This window comes from Phyllostomus hastatus, unplaced genomic scaffold (genome assembly GCF_019186645.2).
Source record: "Phyllostomus hastatus isolate PE091 unplaced genomic scaffold, TTU_PhHast_1.1 phas_scaffold_93, whole genome shotgun sequence".
NCBI lineage: Eukaryota > Metazoa > Chordata > Mammalia > Chiroptera > Phyllostomidae > Phyllostomus > Phyllostomus hastatus.
Window position 1 is genome coordinate 34189189 of NW_025334042.1, and position 20675 is coordinate 34209863.

General features: G+C 34.8%; 1 protein-coding gene across 9 annotated transcripts in view; it reads right to left on the reverse strand.

Moving 5' to 3' along the window:
• CCDC91 (coiled-coil domain containing 91) overlaps positions 1-20675 on the reverse strand; it is a 275641-nt gene that overhangs the window by 235365 nt on the left and 19601 nt on the right. For 2 of the 9 annotated variants that reach the window (XM_045829843.1, XM_045829836.1), the window contains exon 2: positions 11267-11329. The exons of the other annotated variants lie outside the window; for them this stretch is intronic. The gene's annotated coding sequence lies outside the window, so the exon portion shown is untranslated. The remainder of the gene's footprint in view (positions 1-11266; positions 11330-20675) is intronic. 9 annotated transcript variants of the gene reach the window in all.

A 20675-nucleotide genomic window follows, 5' to 3' on the forward strand; every position in this document is an offset into this window, starting at 1 on the left:
GACAGCATGGATAGAACTGGAGAGCATTATGCCAAATGAAATAAGCCAGTTGGTGAAAGACAAACGCCATAAGACATTACCTATAAGTAGAACCTAATCAACAAAACAAACAAGCAAGCAAAATAAAACCAGAAACACTGAAATAAAGAACAAACGGACAGTAACCAGAGATGAGGGTGTAGAGGGATAGTGGAGGATAATAGGGGAAGGGCTGTCAAGGAACATGTATAAGGACACATGGACAAAGACAAAAGGGGTAGGTTTGAGGGTAGGAGGCAGGGATAGGTGGGGCAGGGGAGCATGGTGGAGTGAAAATGGAGACAACTGTACTTGGACAACAATAAAAAACATACTGTCAACAGGCAATACTATAAAAATTTAGTGCAATAACCACTGCGACTGTGTTCAACTATCTCACCACACTTAAAAGGAAATTCAAACTAGAAATTGAAGATAATAGTTAAAGGTGTGATTTAAGAAAGTCTATGATAAAACCAATCAGGAGACCTATGCTCATAGAAAAGATGTGAGCTCAATACAAAACAAATGGACTATAAAGATGTATTATGTTTTAAGAACATATAGTTGTGTTCTTAAAAACATATCATTTTTATGATTACCCACTCTAGCCAAAAAATGTTCATAAACTTAATAATTACAAGGACCAACTGAGTTGCAAACAAGAGCTTATAATACAAGTTCTTTTAAAAAAATTATAAGTTAAATAACAATGAAATTTCAGCATTGCAATATTGATAAGTTCTGTGGATGGATGGTGGTGATGGCAGCACAATGTGGATGCACAATCTGAATTGTGTGCTTTAAAATAGTAAAGGTGATAAACTTCATGTCATGTCTCAAAAAGACTAAAGAGATCTTATAATAATAGTGAAAAAATAAACAGAAACTTTGCAAGCCAGAAGAGATTGGCAAAAATATTCAAAATGATGAAAAGCAAGGACCTACAACCAAAATTACTGTACCCAGCAAAGCTAGCATTTAGAATCAAAAGAGAGATAAAGAACTTCCCAGGAAAGGAAAAGCTAAAGGAGTTCATCACCACCAAACCAGTATTATATGAAATGTTGAAGGGTGTTCTTTAAGAAAAAAAAGAGAAAATATGAATAAAATGATAACAAATACATATCTGTCAACAACTGAATCTAAGAAAACAAAATAATCGAACAAGCAGAACAGAAGCTGACTCATGGATACAGAGAATATTTTGACAGTTGCCAGATGGGAGGTAAGTTGGGAGGGATGAGTAAAAAAGGTAAAGGAATTAAGAATAGTCATGGGGATATAAAGTACAGCATAGGGAATATAGTCAATAATATTCAAATAACTATGTATGGTGTCAGATGGGTGCAAGATTTATCGGGATGATCACTTAGTAAGTTGTGTAATGTCTGATCAATGGGGTGCACATCTGAACCTAATATAATAATGTATGGCAACTGTAATTAAAAATTTAAAAATCACTACAATTTTTTTTAAATCGAAAACATTACATTGAGTAAAGTAAGCCAGTCACAAAGAGTATATATTAATTGTATCCAATTATATTAAGTTCAAGAATAGGTAAACTAATCTATGTAACAGAAATCAGAAGAGTGGATAAGAGGACAGGGTTGAGGGCTATAGAGACTGATTGCAAGAGGAACTAAAGAACTTTCTGGGGAAATGTAAATGTTTTATATCTTGATTGGAGTATAGTTGCACAGTTAGATATTTGTCAGAACTCAACAAACTATACACATCCAATCTGTACATTTCATAATATACGTAAATTTCACAGTAATTTCTAATGGGGGGTGTAGAGAGTACAAAGAACTAAAAAAAATTAGTCTAAATGTTTTAACAAACAGAACTACTACGCAGTAGTTTATTGAAAAGCAAATTGCTAGCTGCTAACAGAACAAGGACATGTTATAATTTCTTACTAGTCAGTCTAAAGGGTTTTAAAGGTGAATAAAATATCACCATTCCTGATTAAACTAAAACCAGATATCTAGAAAGATTACAAGATTTGCGGCTTTCCTCCAGTTACCCTGTGTTTCCATCTACCTAATTCTCCCACTCTAATGAAAGTCAATTTAATTCAACAAACCCATTATAATCACTCTACACACATTATTATGTGAGGAACTAAGTATAACAAAATACAAAGATGGATGTTTAGTAATCTCTACCCTCCAGGCATTTAAAATCTGATAGATGGCACAGCACAAGTAGATAACAGATACAAGAAAAGACTTAGAGGGACTGCGATATTCAAATTGAAACCCCGTGTAATTCAGACCAATATTTTGAAAAGTGAAATTGTCTAAGTAAGGCAAAAGAGCAGTAAGTGGCTTATGCTCTAGGCTCATTCCCCACTCCTCCCTTTTTATTACCAGTGCAGGAAAATTCCATAAATATCTATGTGTTCCCAAGAAATTTAAGAAAGTGAATACAAAGGGTTTCCTGTAGCTTCATAAATAAAAGATAGGAAATTCATGTTTACAGTTTGGGGAGTAGGTGAATAGAAGGCTCCACCCTATTTCTAACAACAGATATTCGGTATGATTCAAACCACTGAACATCAGTGAACCTGGCACTGTGTGGAAAATCACAGATTTTGGACTTTTCTGGAGTGAATTTTCTGCTTTAAAATCTGAAACTAAAATTAGAATTATGAAGTGACAGAAAACATCACAATCTGAATTCTACTTACACAAAACCACATGGTTTTCAATGCCAAGTTCTGAATTTACAGCTGGGAAAATCACCATTGAAGATAGCTGAGTCTGGGTCAGATTTGCTTAACATAAAACCAAATGTAGACCTCAAATTACATGTGACATCTCCAGCCAGTCATATAAAGAAGAATAATGCAAGTTTAAAGACAATAAATTCACAGAGACCTTTCTAAATTTGGCCACCCTAATAGTACTACCACGTTCTGTTCCTAAAATTTTCAAATAAATTAGAAGAAAACAAATATATCTTCATTTAAACACAATTAAAAATCTAAAATTACTCATTTCAATTCTTCTAGGAAAAGTCCTTTAAGCAAATCAAGATATTCTAGATCTGGAAATACACCTGTTATTTAAACAACATAAAAACAAAAATCAACGAGACTGTAGGAGAGCAAGCCTTGGCATGTCATCGCAGAACTCTTCCCGAAACAACTTGTCACAAAGTGAACAAGAACAGACTGTACTAAGAATGTACAAAGATATTTCTTTATTTGTTTGCTTAATCAGCTACTGATTTCTCGCTAAGTTAACAAAACCAAATGTAAGTCAACAGTAGTCTGTCTGCAACTATAAAATCACTTTACATTATTTGGCTTCAGAAGTTTGTACCCTATGGAAAGTCCATTTAAAATTTTACCTGGCACACACAAGCTAACATATTTTGTTTGCCGTTTGAAGCCACACCAGATTCCAACCCACACAGACAGGATTTCCAGTTTATTTCTCATGACCCACATATACAAAACCCAAACTACAACACAGAAAATAGTTGTTAAAATTCTGTAATAATAGTAAAGCACAGTAGTTTACTACAAAGCTTTGTTTCTTGGGAATTTTTTAAAACCTCTAGTGTTTATAATGTACAACATTTCAACATCTAAACTAAGTATTTAAACACACAAGGCTCACCTTGCAGCTCTAATGTAGAAGTTCTTTCTGGGTTAGGAATCAAGCCTAACCTAGTGCAAACACTGTAAATAGTGGCATAATTTCTTTAAAAGAACATGGTATCAAATACTGCAATTATTGCACAGTTAATTAAAAGTATACCTCATATTCAATTCTTTATGGAAATTAGCATCATGCTTCTTTATAGGCACTGATTTCATGTGACATCAAGAATTAAGATTGTTACATACCACCACATATGTACTGGTATGTTACAATTGCATCACTTCAAAACCTCAAAATCTAGTACCCAGTTTTGCCAATTAACAGTGAATACCACTATGAGTCAATATCATGTCCACTCACTGCTACACAAAGTTCAAACATGCAGTCCTCACTACCATATGAAAACAAACCAATCTGCAAAAATATCTCACAAAGACTCGAAAGACTTAGAAGATGAAATAATATTGGGGTAACAAAGCCTTCTGTTATTCAGAGACATTTAGAAACACCTTTTGTTTCACCTTAATAAATGCTTTCTAAAATACACTGGCCAATATCCCTGCTTTAGGAAATAAATAGAGTCCCCAAATTATATATGGCCTTTACACATCAATGACTATTTGGGGAATGGAATGAATATATTCATAGGATGCACTGAGACATTTATCATCTCTTTCCACCTTTCAGTCTCATCACTACCATGCAATGTTAAAGTAATAAATGTTAAAGATTCTCTTCGGTGAAGAATAAAGAGAAATTGACAAGACTACAAAAGTGCAGCCTTGGTTAAAAAGGCAACAAAGATAAGGAACAACAGTCATCTTCAAATATGTTAAGACAAAACTCTTAGCTAACAAAATGGAAAGTTCTTGATCCACAGGTCTATACTAAATAGCATCTCTACATTTTCCCAGCCCATGTCCTTCTTTCCAAGCTTCTTTCTGTCATAAGAGAGGCAATCAACCCAAGCTGAGCTAAATAAAATATATGTCCCTGTCATAATAATTAGGCCTACAGATAGGAAACTACAACTGGCTCAATCGATCTTTTTGTGATGTTTCCTCCTAGAGTTAGATGGATGAAAGCCCCTTTTCTCTCTGCTCACAAAACTCTCCTCATGTAGTAAGTTCTGAATGCAATAGCCTTATCTTAACTTCTTTAGCACGCAAGTTCAGTCCAACTTCAGAACTCAACTTTCCTGAGCTTTCTGCCTGAGCCATTACTCCCTGGAATGCTCTTCCTCCTGATATTTGCATAGCTGACTGTTTCTTGTGGTTCAGCTCTCAGTTTCAATGTCCCCACGGGACAACTTTCTTGAGCACTTAATCACTGTCACATCACCTTATTTTAATCTCTGCACAGCACTTATAACTTTAATATGCTTTTTTTAAACACTCACTCCTATAACCCCAGCACTAAGAACAGTGCATGGCACAGACTATATACTTTATAATTTGTTGAATAAATAAATGAAAGCTGTGAAAAAATCAGTTCAAAACCAATAGCCATTGTTCTAGGCAAAGCAAAGCCATTACATAAAAAGAAAAAAGACAAACAAAATAGAACTCCTAGAGGCATCTGCATGTCTTCAGTCATCCCAAACACCAGTTCCAACCCTGCCCATACCACAGTTTGATTACATATATCAAGGTTTTTAAAATGGCATGCACATACCATCATGGGGACAGAGGGATATGTAAAAGGATCCATCAGAATGTGAGATGAATTAATACATATAAAATAAAGTACATGTCTTTTGCATCACCCTTCACAAAGCACTATATATGTATTTGATTTATAATGTACACGATATATTATAGTTATATATATACACAATGCACAGATAAGTTTATCCATACTGGATGTATTCCTGATACCTGATAAAGGTGATCAAAAAATCTGTAGGCTGTCAACAGTAATGAACAAATTTCTTTTTAAGCTAGAGTGTTTCAGGTTTCTTTCATTTCTAACCAAGAGACTGCCAAAATGTGTTTAACACATTTGGGGGGCTCAATTAGTTATAAAATGCTGAACTCACAGACTAATACTTTATGGCTTCAGAGAACAGACCAATGAAAGCTAAAGGTGGATAGATTTCAAATTTACATAAAAATAACTTTCTAAAATTTAGACCTGTCCAAAGTAATCACCACCACTCCAACTACAAATTTCCCAATGCTAGATAGGTTTGAGTCGAAGCCTAATGACCATTAGTAACAAAGGATAATTAGACATGATTTTATACTTCCAAGGTAGTGTATGTAACAAAAATTAACAGTGATGCTAAAGGTGTAATGACAAGTTTAGTCCTTGTCCCCTTAGAGGTCATAATTTAACAGACAAAAAAACAGACTTGGAAGCATATAGTGAGTTATACAAGGTCTAACCAGAATGTATCCAGACATGTAATATGAAAAATAGAGACATTTACTGAAGAAAATATAAGATACAAGAAACATCCTATATAGGACAATGATGCCTCTATCCCCTTCGAAGTAGACACCTTGGGACCTCACACAGTTCTCCCAATCACCATCAGCTGCCCCATCATATTTTCCTGAATCTCACTGACTGTCTAAAATCTCTTCCCTTTCAAAGGTAATTTTAGTTTGGGGAAAAGCCAGAAGTCACAGTGTGCCAAATCTGGGCTATAGGGGAGCTCAGTCACCTGGGTGATTTGATATTCTGCAAAAAAGCTCTACACAAGAGGTGATGCATGAGCAGACACATTGTTGTAAAGAAGCTGCCAATCACCAGTTGTCCATAGCTGAGGCCTTCTGAATCATCCAAATAGTTCCCGTGGAGGCATATTCAAGGTTAAGTAAAACTTGATGCAGATTTGTTGTCCTACTCACTCAGTCATTTTTAATGCAACAGCCACACAGTACACATGCTCACTGAATGGCATCTACCACCCCCCATGACTAGTACAGTGAAGTCATCATTGTTCATGCATGTGCATTCCAGTCCACTGTCCTTGGCTGCCAGGTTACATCGATGTCACACAAACCATTCTCATTATATTAAAAATGGCTGGACTTTTTCCAACAGTCTTTGTATAGTTAGTAGACATAATACATCGGTCTGTGTGCTGCAGTGACAACAAAGGTCATGATTAACTCTGCATAGATGGGAATATTTAAGTTGAATATTGAGGGGCAAGTAAAAGCCAGTTTTTCTGTTAGGCTACAAAGATAAGAGCATTCCTGACAAAGAAAGAAGAGTGAAAGGACAGGTACAGAAAGCAAATAGAGTAGCAAACCTAAAATATAACTAATAAGGGATAATTGTTGAATGATAAGGTGGCTATGGTGAGAGAATAATCACAAATGAAGCTGCTGGATGAGCAGTAGGAGCCAAATTTTGAAGGGCCATGCAACAGAGTTTGGAAGGAGTCATACAATAGTAAGAAAAATGATTGTCTTTTACAGTGTACTGCTTTGTACCACACATATAACTAAATGCTTAAGACACTATCACTTTTAATCTTCTGAAGATCCCTATCATTATATCCACACTTACTAAATAAAGAAACTTAGGCGAGAGAAAAACCAAGCAATTTGCCTAAAATCCCAGTTAAATTAGTGTCAGAAACTAAAGAAGGGATTTTGAGAAGGGATGTTAGACAAGAAGTATTTCAAATAAGTGACCTATTTAAAAAAAATGGCTATCAGGTAATGTGGATAGTGGCATGGAAGTGGAATAGGCTAGTTTCAGAAAAATGCTACAGATAAATATAATGCAAATGAAAGCTACTAGACAAGTGGGAATAAGGAAAAGGATGACTGAAGAATTCCACTGATTTCTAGCTTAAGCAAGCAGACAGAAAAGCCAGTTTGGGTAAAAGAAATGAGGCATAAAATGAAGGAGATGAAATAAAAACTGATTAGTTTAAGCTTAGGCAATAAAAGAAAGACAAAAGGGAAAAGATCCAACAGGAAGTTTACCAGAAAGAGCTCTTTCTAAAACAAAGGTGGGAAGATGTTCTAGGATAAGCTATTTAGAAATCATCAACATACATATAGCAATTTAAAAAATTCGGCCAAGAAAAGTAGAAAACAAATAAGCATGAGTCCCTACTGATATAAATGATAAAATAAATAAGTGAATATATAAATAAATTGGAAAGAATGAATCAAATTTCCATGCAGAAGAATTCCAAATAATATATACAGACACTCTTCCCTCAAGGAGGCAAAACTTCCCACTCCTTAATCATAGGTCACACATAGCGCCTTCCTTCCAAAGAGTAAAACGTGGAAAGGGGAACAAAGGAAAATAATCTCAAAGCAGAAATGCCCAACAAAAACCACCTCAGCCCAAGGATCCACGTCAACATCAACAGTAGTCATACTTATATGATAAAACACCCCCTTGTTATTCAGTGATGAAAATGACACATTACCTCTGTGATCTTCCCCCCAAAAATGCATAACTCCATTCTAAAAATGAGAAAAACATCAGACTGACCCCAGTCAAGGAACTACTGATAAAATACCTAACCAGTACTCTTCAAAACAAACTTTCAAGGTCATCAAAAATAACATTTAAGAAAATGTCACAACCAGGAGAAATATAAGAACACATGAACACTAAATGTAGTATGTTATCCTGTATAAGTCTAAATTTTTTTTAAATGGTAGATAAAAACTATGGAAATCTGCATAAATAAAGTAGGGACTTTATTTAATAATTAGGTATGGATACTGGCTCATTAATTTTAACAAATGTTTCATACTATATAAGATAATAATAATTAAAAACTAAATATGGGGTGCTGAACTATCTTTATAATTTTTTGTAAATCTAAAACTAATCCAAGTAATAATTTTTTTTTAAATTAGGCCAAGAAGTACAACAAAGAAAACCATTACTATTCAAGGGATAGGTAGAAGAAAATGTCAGTAAACAAAATTTAAAAGAAGTTATCATAAATGTAGAAAGATAGATGATGTCTTAGAAATCATAAGTAAAAAGTTTACAAGGATGGAAATAGGTGTAATATATATAATAGACGTCGAGAACATAAGAAATAAATAGAAACCATTAGATTTAGGAGGTCAGTGGTAAAATAAATGAAAAGTTCAATGGAGCTGCAAGGTTAATTACAAGGGTTTATGATGCCTTTATGAGCCATGACTTTATGATTCTATAAGTCACAAATCTCTTAAAAGATTCACCTGGTTTCAGATCTGTTGAAATTTTTCCCTCTTTCTTGAATTCACATCAATTTATTTACCAAAACCTAACTCTTTCATATTCTTTCACAGTGTAAAGTATTAGGAGATACATCAGATAGATACATACTCTCATCTAAAAGTTGAGAAGATTCCAAAAGCAGACTTTCAGTCAATACAGAGGCGTAGGTAAACAAGGCTCACCTCTTCGCACAACCACAGCAAATATCACAACTAGACTACAAAACAAGAATCACCCAGAACCATCAAAAAATCAAGCTATATGGAAGTCTGACAACAAGAAATTAAAGAAGCCACACTCATCCAGATGGGTAGGGGGGGTGGAGATACACAGAGATGAGGAGACACGAAACTGGTGGTCCCACACCCACGTGTAGATAAAAATTGGGAGGGATACCTCCGGAGCGAGGGACCGCATACCCACACCACACCACCCAGCCCAGAGTTTCAGTGCCAGGGAGATAAGTCCTCATAACTTCTGGCTGTAAAAACCAGTGGGGGTTGGGGAGGCAGAAGAAACAGCAGGATTCTCAGGAGTCTCCTCTTAAAGGACCCGCAAGGGACTTAGGACCTATGTAGACTCACTCCCCCTGGACTTCAGCACTGGCAGCAACTGGAAGGGCAGCAGTGGCATACGGGGACAGTGGCAGAGGACAGCTTCCTCCCAGAAAAAACTCCAAAGGCCAGGCAGTGGCACTGTCCCCTTTCTGAGCCTTCCTCCTCACAGAGGCACAAAGCAGTGACACCATCTCAGAGATTCCATCAACCTGGTTCACACAGGTGCACCGCCCTGGCAGTTACCTAAGGCTCCACCCCATCCAACTTACAGTCTGCTTTTCCACAATAGGCCATGCTACTCAGACAGGGAATCAAAGCAGCTCTACCTAATACATAGACAAATGCAGGGAGGCTGCCAAATTGAGGAGACAAAGAAAGATAGCCCAAATGAAAGAACAGAACAAAACTCCAGAAAAAGAACTAAACGAAATGGAGATAAGCAACTTATCAGATGCAGAGTTCAAAATACTCGTTATTAGGATACTCAAGGAACTCAATGCATACTTCAAGAACATATGAAAACCCAGGCAGGAATGAAGGTTACACTAAGTGAAATAAAGAAAAACTTACAGAGAATCAATAGTGGAGTAGATGAAGCTGAGAATCAAATCAATGATTTGGAATATAGGGAAGAAAAAACAATTAGAACTGCAGGAAAAAAAAAGAATCAAAAAAATGAAGATAGGGAAAGGAGCCTCTGGGACAACTTCAAACATACCAACATTTGAATCAATCACAGGGATGCCAGAAGAAAAAGAAAGAGCAAGAAACTGAAAACTCATTTGTAAAAATAATGAAAGAAAACTTCCCTAATTTGGTGAAGAAATAGACATATAAGTTCAGGAAGCACAGAGAGTCCCAAACAAGATGGACACAACAAGGACCACACCAAGACACATCATAATTAAAATATTGAAGGTGAAAAGGTTAACACTAAAGAGATATTCTTAAAAGCAGCAAGATAAAAGCAAATAATTACATACAAAGAAGTTCCCATAAAACTGTCAGCTGATTTCTCAAAAGAAACTTTGCAGGATGGAAGGGACTGGCAAGAAGCATTCAAATTGATGAAAAGCAAGGACCTATAACCTAGATTACTCTATCCAGCAAACCTATAATTTAGAAACGAAGGGCAAACACAGTGCTTCCCAGACAAAGTAAAGCTAAAGGAGTTCATCAGCAGGCCATTATTATATGAAATTTTAAAAGGACTTACTTAAGAAAAAGATCAAAACTATGAACATTAAAATGGCAATAAATTCACAACTATCATCAACTGAATCTAAAAACAAACTATGCAAACAAGCAGAACAAAAACAGAGTCATAGGTATGAAGATCATTTGAAGGGTTATCAGTTGGGAAGGGGAAGGGGAAGGGGAGAATGGGGAATAAACTACAGGGATTAAAAGGTACAAATTGGTAGCTACAGAATAGACAGGGGGATGTTAAAAACACTATAGGAAATGGAGTAGCCAAAGAACTTTTATGCGTGACCCACGGATATGAAGTAAGGGAGGAATTGCCAGAGGGAATGGGGGTACCAAGCAGAGGCAGACAAAGAGGGGGAAATTGGGACAACTGTGATAGCATAATCAATAAAATCTATTTTTAAAAAAGAAAATTCCAAAAGCCAACTGGCTTAAACAGTAAGGAAATATATAACCATGATCTGATATAACAAGGAGTCAATGGTGGAGCAGGCTCTAAAAAGACTACAGCTCAGAGCTTCAGAAATTCTCTGTAATTCCCTTGGATCTGACCTCCTGTGTGTAGCTGGAAGCATGACCAATATAGTTTGAGATTGTGATCTGTCCATCTCTGAACCTGTCACTTACAAAGAAAGGAAATTGCCATGTTTCACTTATACTTACCAGTATCAATTCTGCAGCTAGGAATGAGGACTTCTTTCTCTGAGTCACATGAAGGATTAGACCCTGAACAGAATAGATTCTTTTAAAAAGGTAGACAGAATAAGAGTTAATGCTAATAGGCACTCAACAGTAACCAATACAGGAGGTCTTAACTTGCATGTTTTTCTACCTTTGGGCAAGTTTTAAAAATTACTTTAATATGACGAAGAATAAGCTTGAACAAAATAAGGGCCAAACAATTCCCTTCCTCAAATAACCAATTGACTACTCAGAGATGATCAGTGCTGTTTTACAGGCCAAGAGGGAAGCTGTGGCATGAATTTGCATGGTTACCACTCCAACTCAGATCACACAAATTCAATGTATTTGGGTGTCTGAAAACCAGAATCCTGTTATACTTTATACTCTAATCAGCGATTTTCAACTGGTGTGCTGGAAGGATTTTTAAAACATTCAATCAGGGCCACTGATCTCTTTTCCCTAAAAGTGTCAAATAAAAAAATGACAACAGCCAACACAACAATAGCCAACCAGTGTGAATGAATCAAAATTATAACTATTTTTGATCAGCAAAAAATATATTTTGGTGTGATGCAGAATTTCAGTAACTAGTTTGTGTGTGCCATTAGATGAAAAAGATTGAAAATCACTGCTCTAAATTGTTATTTTGTTGGGGATAAGAGGTACCACCATGGTGGAAAGGACACTGGATTCAGAGTCAGGTCCCTAGGCCCTGGTACTAACTCTTCCCCCAAATTACTGCTGGACACCTAACCTATGTAGGTTTCAATTTCCTCCTCCATTAAATTGGAAAGTTTAGAGAGATAATTGTCTTCTTTCTGGTTAATTCCTCATTATAAACATTAATTTATTAATTATAAAATGTATGCAGACTATTTAAGTTTTAATTCTGGGTCAGCCAAATCCTGAAGATACCTTCCAAGACTATACAAGCTGATGACACAGAATTTTTCCCACAAAACTTCATTTTCACAAAAACCTTCATTGTGGCCAGAAATGTAAATAGCATAATGTTATAACTTCTGAAATAACTCAAGAACTGAATTCAATTTCTCTTTAAACCCAAATTCATTATTAAAAGGTTGAAGTGTACCTACAGAAGAAGTAAGCCCCTACTGTTGGACAGGGGAATGGAAAATAACAGAAACTAACCGCTTTGAAATGCAATTAAAGACAAGATTTCTAACCACTAAGCCTAAATGAGGAAGAAGATGAAAATCAAAGCCCAATGAAAAACCTGGAATTCAAGTCACAATCAGACATGGAAATTTCTACATAGAAATTTTTTACATAGAGTAAAAAATAGTGGTGCAGTAAATATCCCCCAAAAGTAAAACCAGTATATATGCCTAGAAGAAATTACATCTAACTGTCTCATGACTTTCTCTTAAAGACTGATTTACACAAAATTGATAGAAATAATTTCCAAAAACAAACTGGTGACAGTAAGAAACAGGAGAGGAAATCATTAGCATGCCCTTTGGGAGACTCAAATTAATGGATTTTGGCAAACCAGACACAAATCATATGGGATGACTCTGGATAAAAACCCGTCACTTCAGCCAACTGCATTATGATCTGGAGTTGGTTCTTCTCAAAATTATTAATAATGAAAAATACTTACACAGGATACACATGATTGCCAGGAAAAAAAATGTACTTCTTTGAAACAGTTTTTAAAACAACAAACCACCCACAGAAACCACATGGGCACAAAATGAAACGATTCTGGTCACTGATCTGTGGAGCATTTAAGCACTCCCCAAGTGAAAGACTCAGCTTTAGACTCTATTTCTGGGACCAGCACAACATCCATGGAAATACCTGATTTGGAGCTGCCAAGAGAACAGTTCAAGTGTACGTCTCCGAGCCTGAATTTCAAGAGAAATGATTTTCCCCAAGGAGATAGATCCTTACAATTTTGAGACTAATTTGGTATAGATGTTTATTTTCTTCACAGTAAACCTCTAAATAAAGCTAAAATCTCTCAAAATAAATTTCATTCAAAGAATTTAACATTTAATATTAATGACATATAAATTAAAACCTCCTGGAACTGTCAATTTAAAACCCAAAACTCCCCATAATCAGCAGCAGTAGCATTAATATGTAAAAATACTCAATTTACCAAATTACACAATAACACCCTAGTGAAATGGTATTATTTCACTAGGTAAGCTTGAAAAGAGGAAGTAAATGCAGAGGAAGAGACACTGCTCAGGGGAGAGGCATAGGAGAAGGCAGGAGATGGGTGGCACAGAGCTGCACTGGATCACTAGAAGCTGGGCTGGGCAAATTAAAAAGGTCAAGAGGCCTAGACAAAGGAAACTAAATGAAACCAGAGTCAAACACAGTCTTGCATACAGCACTGCCTAGGGGGAGATTCAGACTACTTAGAAATTTCATTTTTGTACAGAAACATCAGCTTGGGTGCTAGATATATTTACAGAAAACAGAAAGTTTATCTTGACTCACAGCGAAACAAAAGAAAGGAAAAAAAAAACACCCATTCCTTTAAATGAGTGGAAAAAGAAATCTTGTTTTGGCCATGGCCTACATTACATTGTCTCTACAACACATGCAATGGATACAATAAAAACCCAGTAGACTGCAAAAGCTACATGTTTACATATATCCACACGCACACTCTTCACCATGCTTTCAATTTCCTCACACAATGCCTTAAAAATTGGGGATAGTTTCCTCTCTACTTTGGCTCTATGTAAGGTGCTAATGACTTTTTCCTTGGATAGGCTGACAGAGCTCAACTTGTCAAAGCTCGCATAACTTTGAAGAACACATATAATTTCCAGAAGAAAGAAAGACTGGAAAAATAGATGAGTTTCCAAGAGAAACAATTTTAAATTGTGCATATCTATAGCTGTTGTTCTTTAGAGATGATGTTACTAGTGGTATCTGTTACCACATGCCTGAATCCTAAAAAGATCAAAGCATTGGAGCCATCTTATAAACTACAGTTGCAATATGATAAAAAGGATAATAATATCAAGGATGGAATGAATGCCCTGGGCTTGTCAAATAGTCAGAAAGAATACATCTCTGAAGAAGGCTCAGATAAGACTCATTTCAGAAAATGAAAGGGAAACCCTATAACTATAATGAGGATTTCTAATTAAAATTTGAAATCTGAATAAGAATAAAATAAAATTTATACACCAATATTCTTCATATTATTGCAGAATAACTGTGTTTTCTAAATAGCTGCTGAGTATAATGATCTACTGTAGACACAAAAATGAGAAATTCTAGTTTCTCAAGGTTTACTACCAACAGCAAGAAAGGATGTGTCTAAGATATAAGGAAACTACCATAAAAATGATGCATATTCCAAGTGTGTAAATTTTATTCAATGATTTAATGACAATTTAGGAGGAGAAACTTTACTCTTTGTAGATTATAAAGTATACTTCATAAAGTATAAAGTAGAATGAGATATAAAAAGAATAAACAAAAAAATAAAGCACTCACTTCCTAAATATTACCAGTAGTTTAATCACAGACATCGTGACTACTACCCACTCCTGGAGCATCCATTATTTTGTGCACTGTGGCCTAAGAGGAAGTAAAAAAAAAAAAAACAAGGCAAGCATTGTAGCTGCCCAGCTTATAACCTGGAGGCAGTTCACAGACAGGGTGGGAGAACCCAAGCAAAACTGGCCTCTCTCAGATTGGAGGGGGCCGAGCTAAAAGTTTGCGAGGCGGCTGGTGCTCACAGGGCCAAGAATTTGAGAAGAGAGAATTGCATGGAGTGAGAATTCCAGAGACAGAAAGATGTGCGCAAGTCTTGGGCTAAGTACTGACAAGCACACACGTGAGAGAAAAGTACACAAGGACAAGAGAAGAAAACAGAGTGAGCAGACAGGACAACATCTGGAGCTCACACACAGTCGGCGTGTGATAGTTCGAGTTTCTCCCATTCGGAGCAGGTAAATCTCGAAATACATAGAGGATTCAGCTGAATCCTTGGGAGGGCATCTCCTTATTAGTGGGGCTAAGTCAGACCTAGAACAGAAGGATATTTTGAACTCACCTAACAAATCTTAAAAATATGCCTCAGAATAGTCCAACTGATTCCAAGTAACTGAGAAACACAAAATGCAGCACTATTTGAAATAATACAACAAATTCAGCAACCAGCAAGTTAAAATTCAAAATGCCTTAATCCAATCAAATAGTAAAAGGCATACAGAAAATTAGTACAATGACCTACAATCAGGAGAAAACTATTCAACAGAAACACAGAAATGAATGATGAAATTAGCAACAAGGATATGAAAACAACTATTATAAATATGTTTCATATGTTTAAGAAGGTAGAAGAGAAAACAACCATAATGGTGAGAGAGGTAAAAGATACGAAAAAGATTCAAATGGAACTTCCAGAGAACTGCTTAAAAAATTTTAAAAAATAAATACATAGGATGAGGTTAACAGGACATTAAACACTAAAAGAAACAAGATCATGAGGTTAAAAACTGTAATGTAATTATTCAAAATAGAGCACAAAAATACAAAATACTAGGGAAAAATGTGGGATGAGATCAAGTAGTCTAAAATGAGTGTAATTGGAGGCCCAGGGGGAAAGAGGAGGGCTGTAGAAAAAAATATCTGAAGAAATCACTGAAAATTTTCTAAATTTCCTGAAAACTGTAAACCCAGAGATTCAGAGATCTAAGCAAAAGCCAAGTAATATAAACATAAGGAAATTACACAAATGCATATCATATACTATTGTGAAAAACTAATAAAAAATTTCTAAATAAGCCAGAAAAAAGAACACAGTACATACAAAAGAAATAAAATTATAAAAGCAGACTTCTTGTTAAAAAACATGAAAGCCAAAAGACAATAAAGAGATATCTTCAAAGTACTGAAAGGTTAAAAATAAATGGCAGCATGTAATTCTTTGCCCAGAGAAAATACCTTTAAACCTGAATGGGAAATAAAGATATTTTTCCAGACAAACAAGCTGAGAGAATTCTTTGCCAACAGACCTACACTAAAACAAATACTAAAGAAAGTTCTTCAGGGAGAAGAGAAATGAAACCAGATTCAGATCTGAATCTGCACGAAAGGAATCAGGAGTGCCAGAAATGATAACTACATGGATAAATATCAAAATTTTAAAAATAACTGACTACAAAAAACAAGAGCAGTAATGAAGTATTGTTGACTTTATAGAATATGTAGAAGTAAACAATCATATCAGTATCACAAATGATGAGAGGAAATGAAAGTATAATGCTGTAAAGTTCTTACACTGTATATGAAATAAAATATTATTTAAAAGTAGACTAATAAGTTAAATATATATGTAGAGCAATTAATTGATTAACTAACAAAAGTATACACCTGGGGAGCCCATGAGTGTAAAATGAAATCATTTAAAGCAAATAAAGAAAAAAACCTCAAATCCAACATAAGATAGGAAAAGACAAAAAAAACAGCAGGAGGGAAAAATGGATAATAAGTAGCAAAATGATATATTTAAACTCAACAAACTTGATAATAACATCAATGGCATTGAGCAACTTTTCATATGTCTACTGGCCCTCTGTATGTCCTCTTTGGAGAAGTGTCTGTCTCTACAGACCCTTTGCCCATTTTTTAATTGGATGGTTTTATTTTTGGTGTTGAGCTTCATAAATTCTTTACAAATTTTGAATATTAACCCCTTATCAGATGTACCAGCCAGTATGTTCTCCAATTTTATGGGCTGTCTTTTCATTTTGTTCTTTGTCCTTTGCTGTGCAGAAACTTTTTAGTTTGATGTAGTCCCATTTGCTTATTTTTAATTGTGTTTCCCTTGCCAGAGGAGATACAAGGGGGGAACCAAAAAAAATGAAATTTATTTATAAAAAATTGTATATTTATTATTATATGTTTAAACTTCAATCACCTTCAAAGTACTCTCTATTTGATGCAATACATCTGTGAGACATTTTTTCCACTGCTCAAAACAGTTTTTGACTTGCTGATTTTGATGCCTTTTAGTGTATCTGCAATTTTTTTGTTTCATCTCTTCCACATCAGCAAAACGTTTCCCTTTGAGGATTTTTTTCATCCAGAGAAACAAAAAGAAAGTTGGTCCAGGTAAAATCGGGTGAACAGGGAGGAAGGGGCATGAAGGTCATGAAATTTTTGGTCAAAAACTGCCAAACAGTGTGGTATGGGCAGGTGTGTTTGTAAATCACCCATCATGAAATGGGTAAACATATTAAAAAAGTCTTCAAAAAAAGTTCACTGAGGTTGAATGCAGCCTCTCACACCACCACCAGCTAGTACACTGATACAGGTGGGTTCCTAGAACAGTCACCTAGCAGGGGAAGCCTGTACTACAATGGGAATACCCCCTAGATAATTCTTGGCATTTTGGGGTCTGCATTCATATATCAGAAAAAAATACTGCTACAAGAAATGTCCAAGATTTTACCACTTATGTTGTCTTCTAGGATTTTTATGGTTTGGGTCTAACATTTAAGTCTTTAATCCACTTTGATTTTTTTTTAAGATTTTATTTATTTATTTTTAGAGAGAGGGGAAGAGAGGGAGAAAGAGAGGGAGAGAAACATCAATGTTTGGTTGCCTCTTGTGCACCCCCAACTGGGGACCTGGCCCACAACCCAGGCCTATGCCCTGACTGGGAATTGAATCAGCGACTTTGGTTCACAGGCCAGTGCTCAATTTACTGAGCCACACCAGCCAGGTGATTTTATTTTTGTGAGTGATGCAAGAAGGTAGTTTCATTTCATTTTTCTGTACGTAGCCATCCAATTTTCTCAATACCATTTATTGAATAAACTATCTCTAGCCCATCGTATGCACTTGCTTCCCCTGTCAAATATTGACTATAAAGTGTATGTTTATTTTGGGGCTCTCTTCTGTTTCACTGATCACCTATGTGTCTCTTTTTATGCCAGTACCATGCTGTTTTGATTACTATATATATATACCCTTATAGTTTAATATTAGGTAGCATGATTCTTCCAACTGTGCTCTTCCTTCTCAAAATCATTGTTGCTATTTAGGGCATTTTGTGATTCCATATAAATTTTTTAAATACTTGTTCTAGTTCTGTGAAATACATCTATTGGTATCTTCATATGAACTGCTTTGAATCTGTAGACTGCTTTGGATTGCATGGACATTTTAACAATGTTAATTCTTCCTATCCATGAATACTGTATGTACTTCCACTTATTTGTTTCTTCAACTTCTTCAGTGCCTTATAATTTTCCAAGTACAGATCTTTTACATCCTTGGTTAGATTTATTCCTAGGTATTTTATTACTTTTGAAGCAATTGTGAATGGGACTGTTTTCTTAATTTCCCTTTCTGGCAGTTCATTATTGACATATAAAAATGCAACTGATTTCTGGATATTAATTTTGTATCCTGCTACTTTATTGAATTCATTAATTAGTTCTATAGTTTCTTGGTGGAATCTTTAGGGTTCTCTATATACAGAATCATGTCACCTGTAAATAATGTCCGGTTTACTTCTCCCTTTCCAGTTTGGATGTGTTTTAATTTCTTTTTCTTGTCTGACTGTTATGGCTAGGACTGCCAGTGCTATGTTGAATAAATGTAGATGGTCTAAACAATGATATTAAAAAGCAGAGACTGTCAGATTGAATAAGAAGGAAGAAAAAAAAACCATGATGACAAGAGATGTCAAAGATATGAAAAAGATTTTATTTTGGCTATGACAACAAAAAAAGATAAAAATAAAGATATACCATGCAAACACAAATCAAAATAAAGATGAAATGGCTATATTAGTATCAGAAAAATTAGTCTTCAGATCAAAGAATATTACTGGGGCTAAAAGGACAGATTTTATAATAATAAAGAAGTGAATTTATCAAGCAGACATAACAATCCTAAATGCATCTATAACCACATCTGGAGATTTCAACACTCCTCTCTAAGTAAGTGATAACATAAGCAGAAATAAAATGAGTAAATACGAGTGTACAGAAGACTTGAGCAATATGAGCAACCAACTTAATTTAACGTTTCTAAAAAACACTATCTAGCAAGTGATGATTTGGCATTTTTTCAAGTGCACACAAAACATTTAGAGATAGATACTATTTTGAGTCTTTAAACAAGTCTCAATTGATTTTTAAAACTGAAATCATATAAAGTGTCTTCTCTAAGCACAGAAGAAATATATTAAAAATCAATAAAAGAAAGAAATCTGGAAATTCCTTCAAAAACCTGAAAATTTAACAATGTACTTCTAAATATCCCATTATAAATCACAATAAAATTGATGGATAGTTTGAAGTGAATGTAACTGAAAATACAACATATCAAAATTTGTAGGATGCAGCTGCCACAGTACTTTGAGGAAAATTTACAAACTCATAAGAAAACAAGAAAGGATTCAAATAAGTGACTTGGGTTTTCTCCTTAAGAAACCTGAAAATGTGGAGCATATTAAACCCAAAGCCAGCAGAAGAAAGGACATAAATAAGAACAGAAATACTTAGGTAGGAAATATAAAAGCAGACAAAATTAAAACAAAAGATGATTCTTCCCAAATATCAATGAAATTAATAAACCTCCACACTAAATGACAGCAAAAAAAGAAAAATTACAAAAATTACCAATAGCAGGAATTGAAGATTTCAATATCGGTACATTTCTAGAAATTTTACAGACATTAAAAGGATAATAAGGGAACATTATGAAAAACATTTGGCAGTAATTTTAAATATTTATATGAAATTAACAAGTTCCTTGAAAGACAAAAAAGTTCCCAAAGTTACTCTATAAAAATAGATAAACTGACTATATTTGGATCTATAAAGCAGTTGATTTCATAGTTAAAATCTTTCCACACCAAAAAAAAATACTTCAGGTGCCAAAAGCATTACTGGAGAATTCTATGAGAGTCAAGAAAGAAATATGAATTTTTCACAAACACAGAAGATAAAGAAGTGACTGGTATTTGGTTTTATCCTGATACCAAAACCAAACAAAGACATTATGAGAAAATAAAATACAAAATATCCCATATTAATATATTAATATAAATGCAAAAACCAGTAACAAAGTTTTAACAGATCAAATTCAACAATATGTAAGAACACTAAGATATCACAAAAAGTAACTTTTATTCAGGAATGTAGCTTGGTTGAATATCTGAAAATAAATCAACATAATTCAACCTTAAAAAAAATATATGATCATTTCAATGAATGCAGAAAAAAATTGGCAAGATTCAAAACTCATTCATAATAAAAATTCTTAGCAAACAAGAAATAGAAGAAAATGTCTTCAATCTGAAGGCTACTATAAAAAGAAAGGTGAGGAGAGAGGAAGGGCAACAAGGGGAAGGGAAAGGACAAGAGGGAGA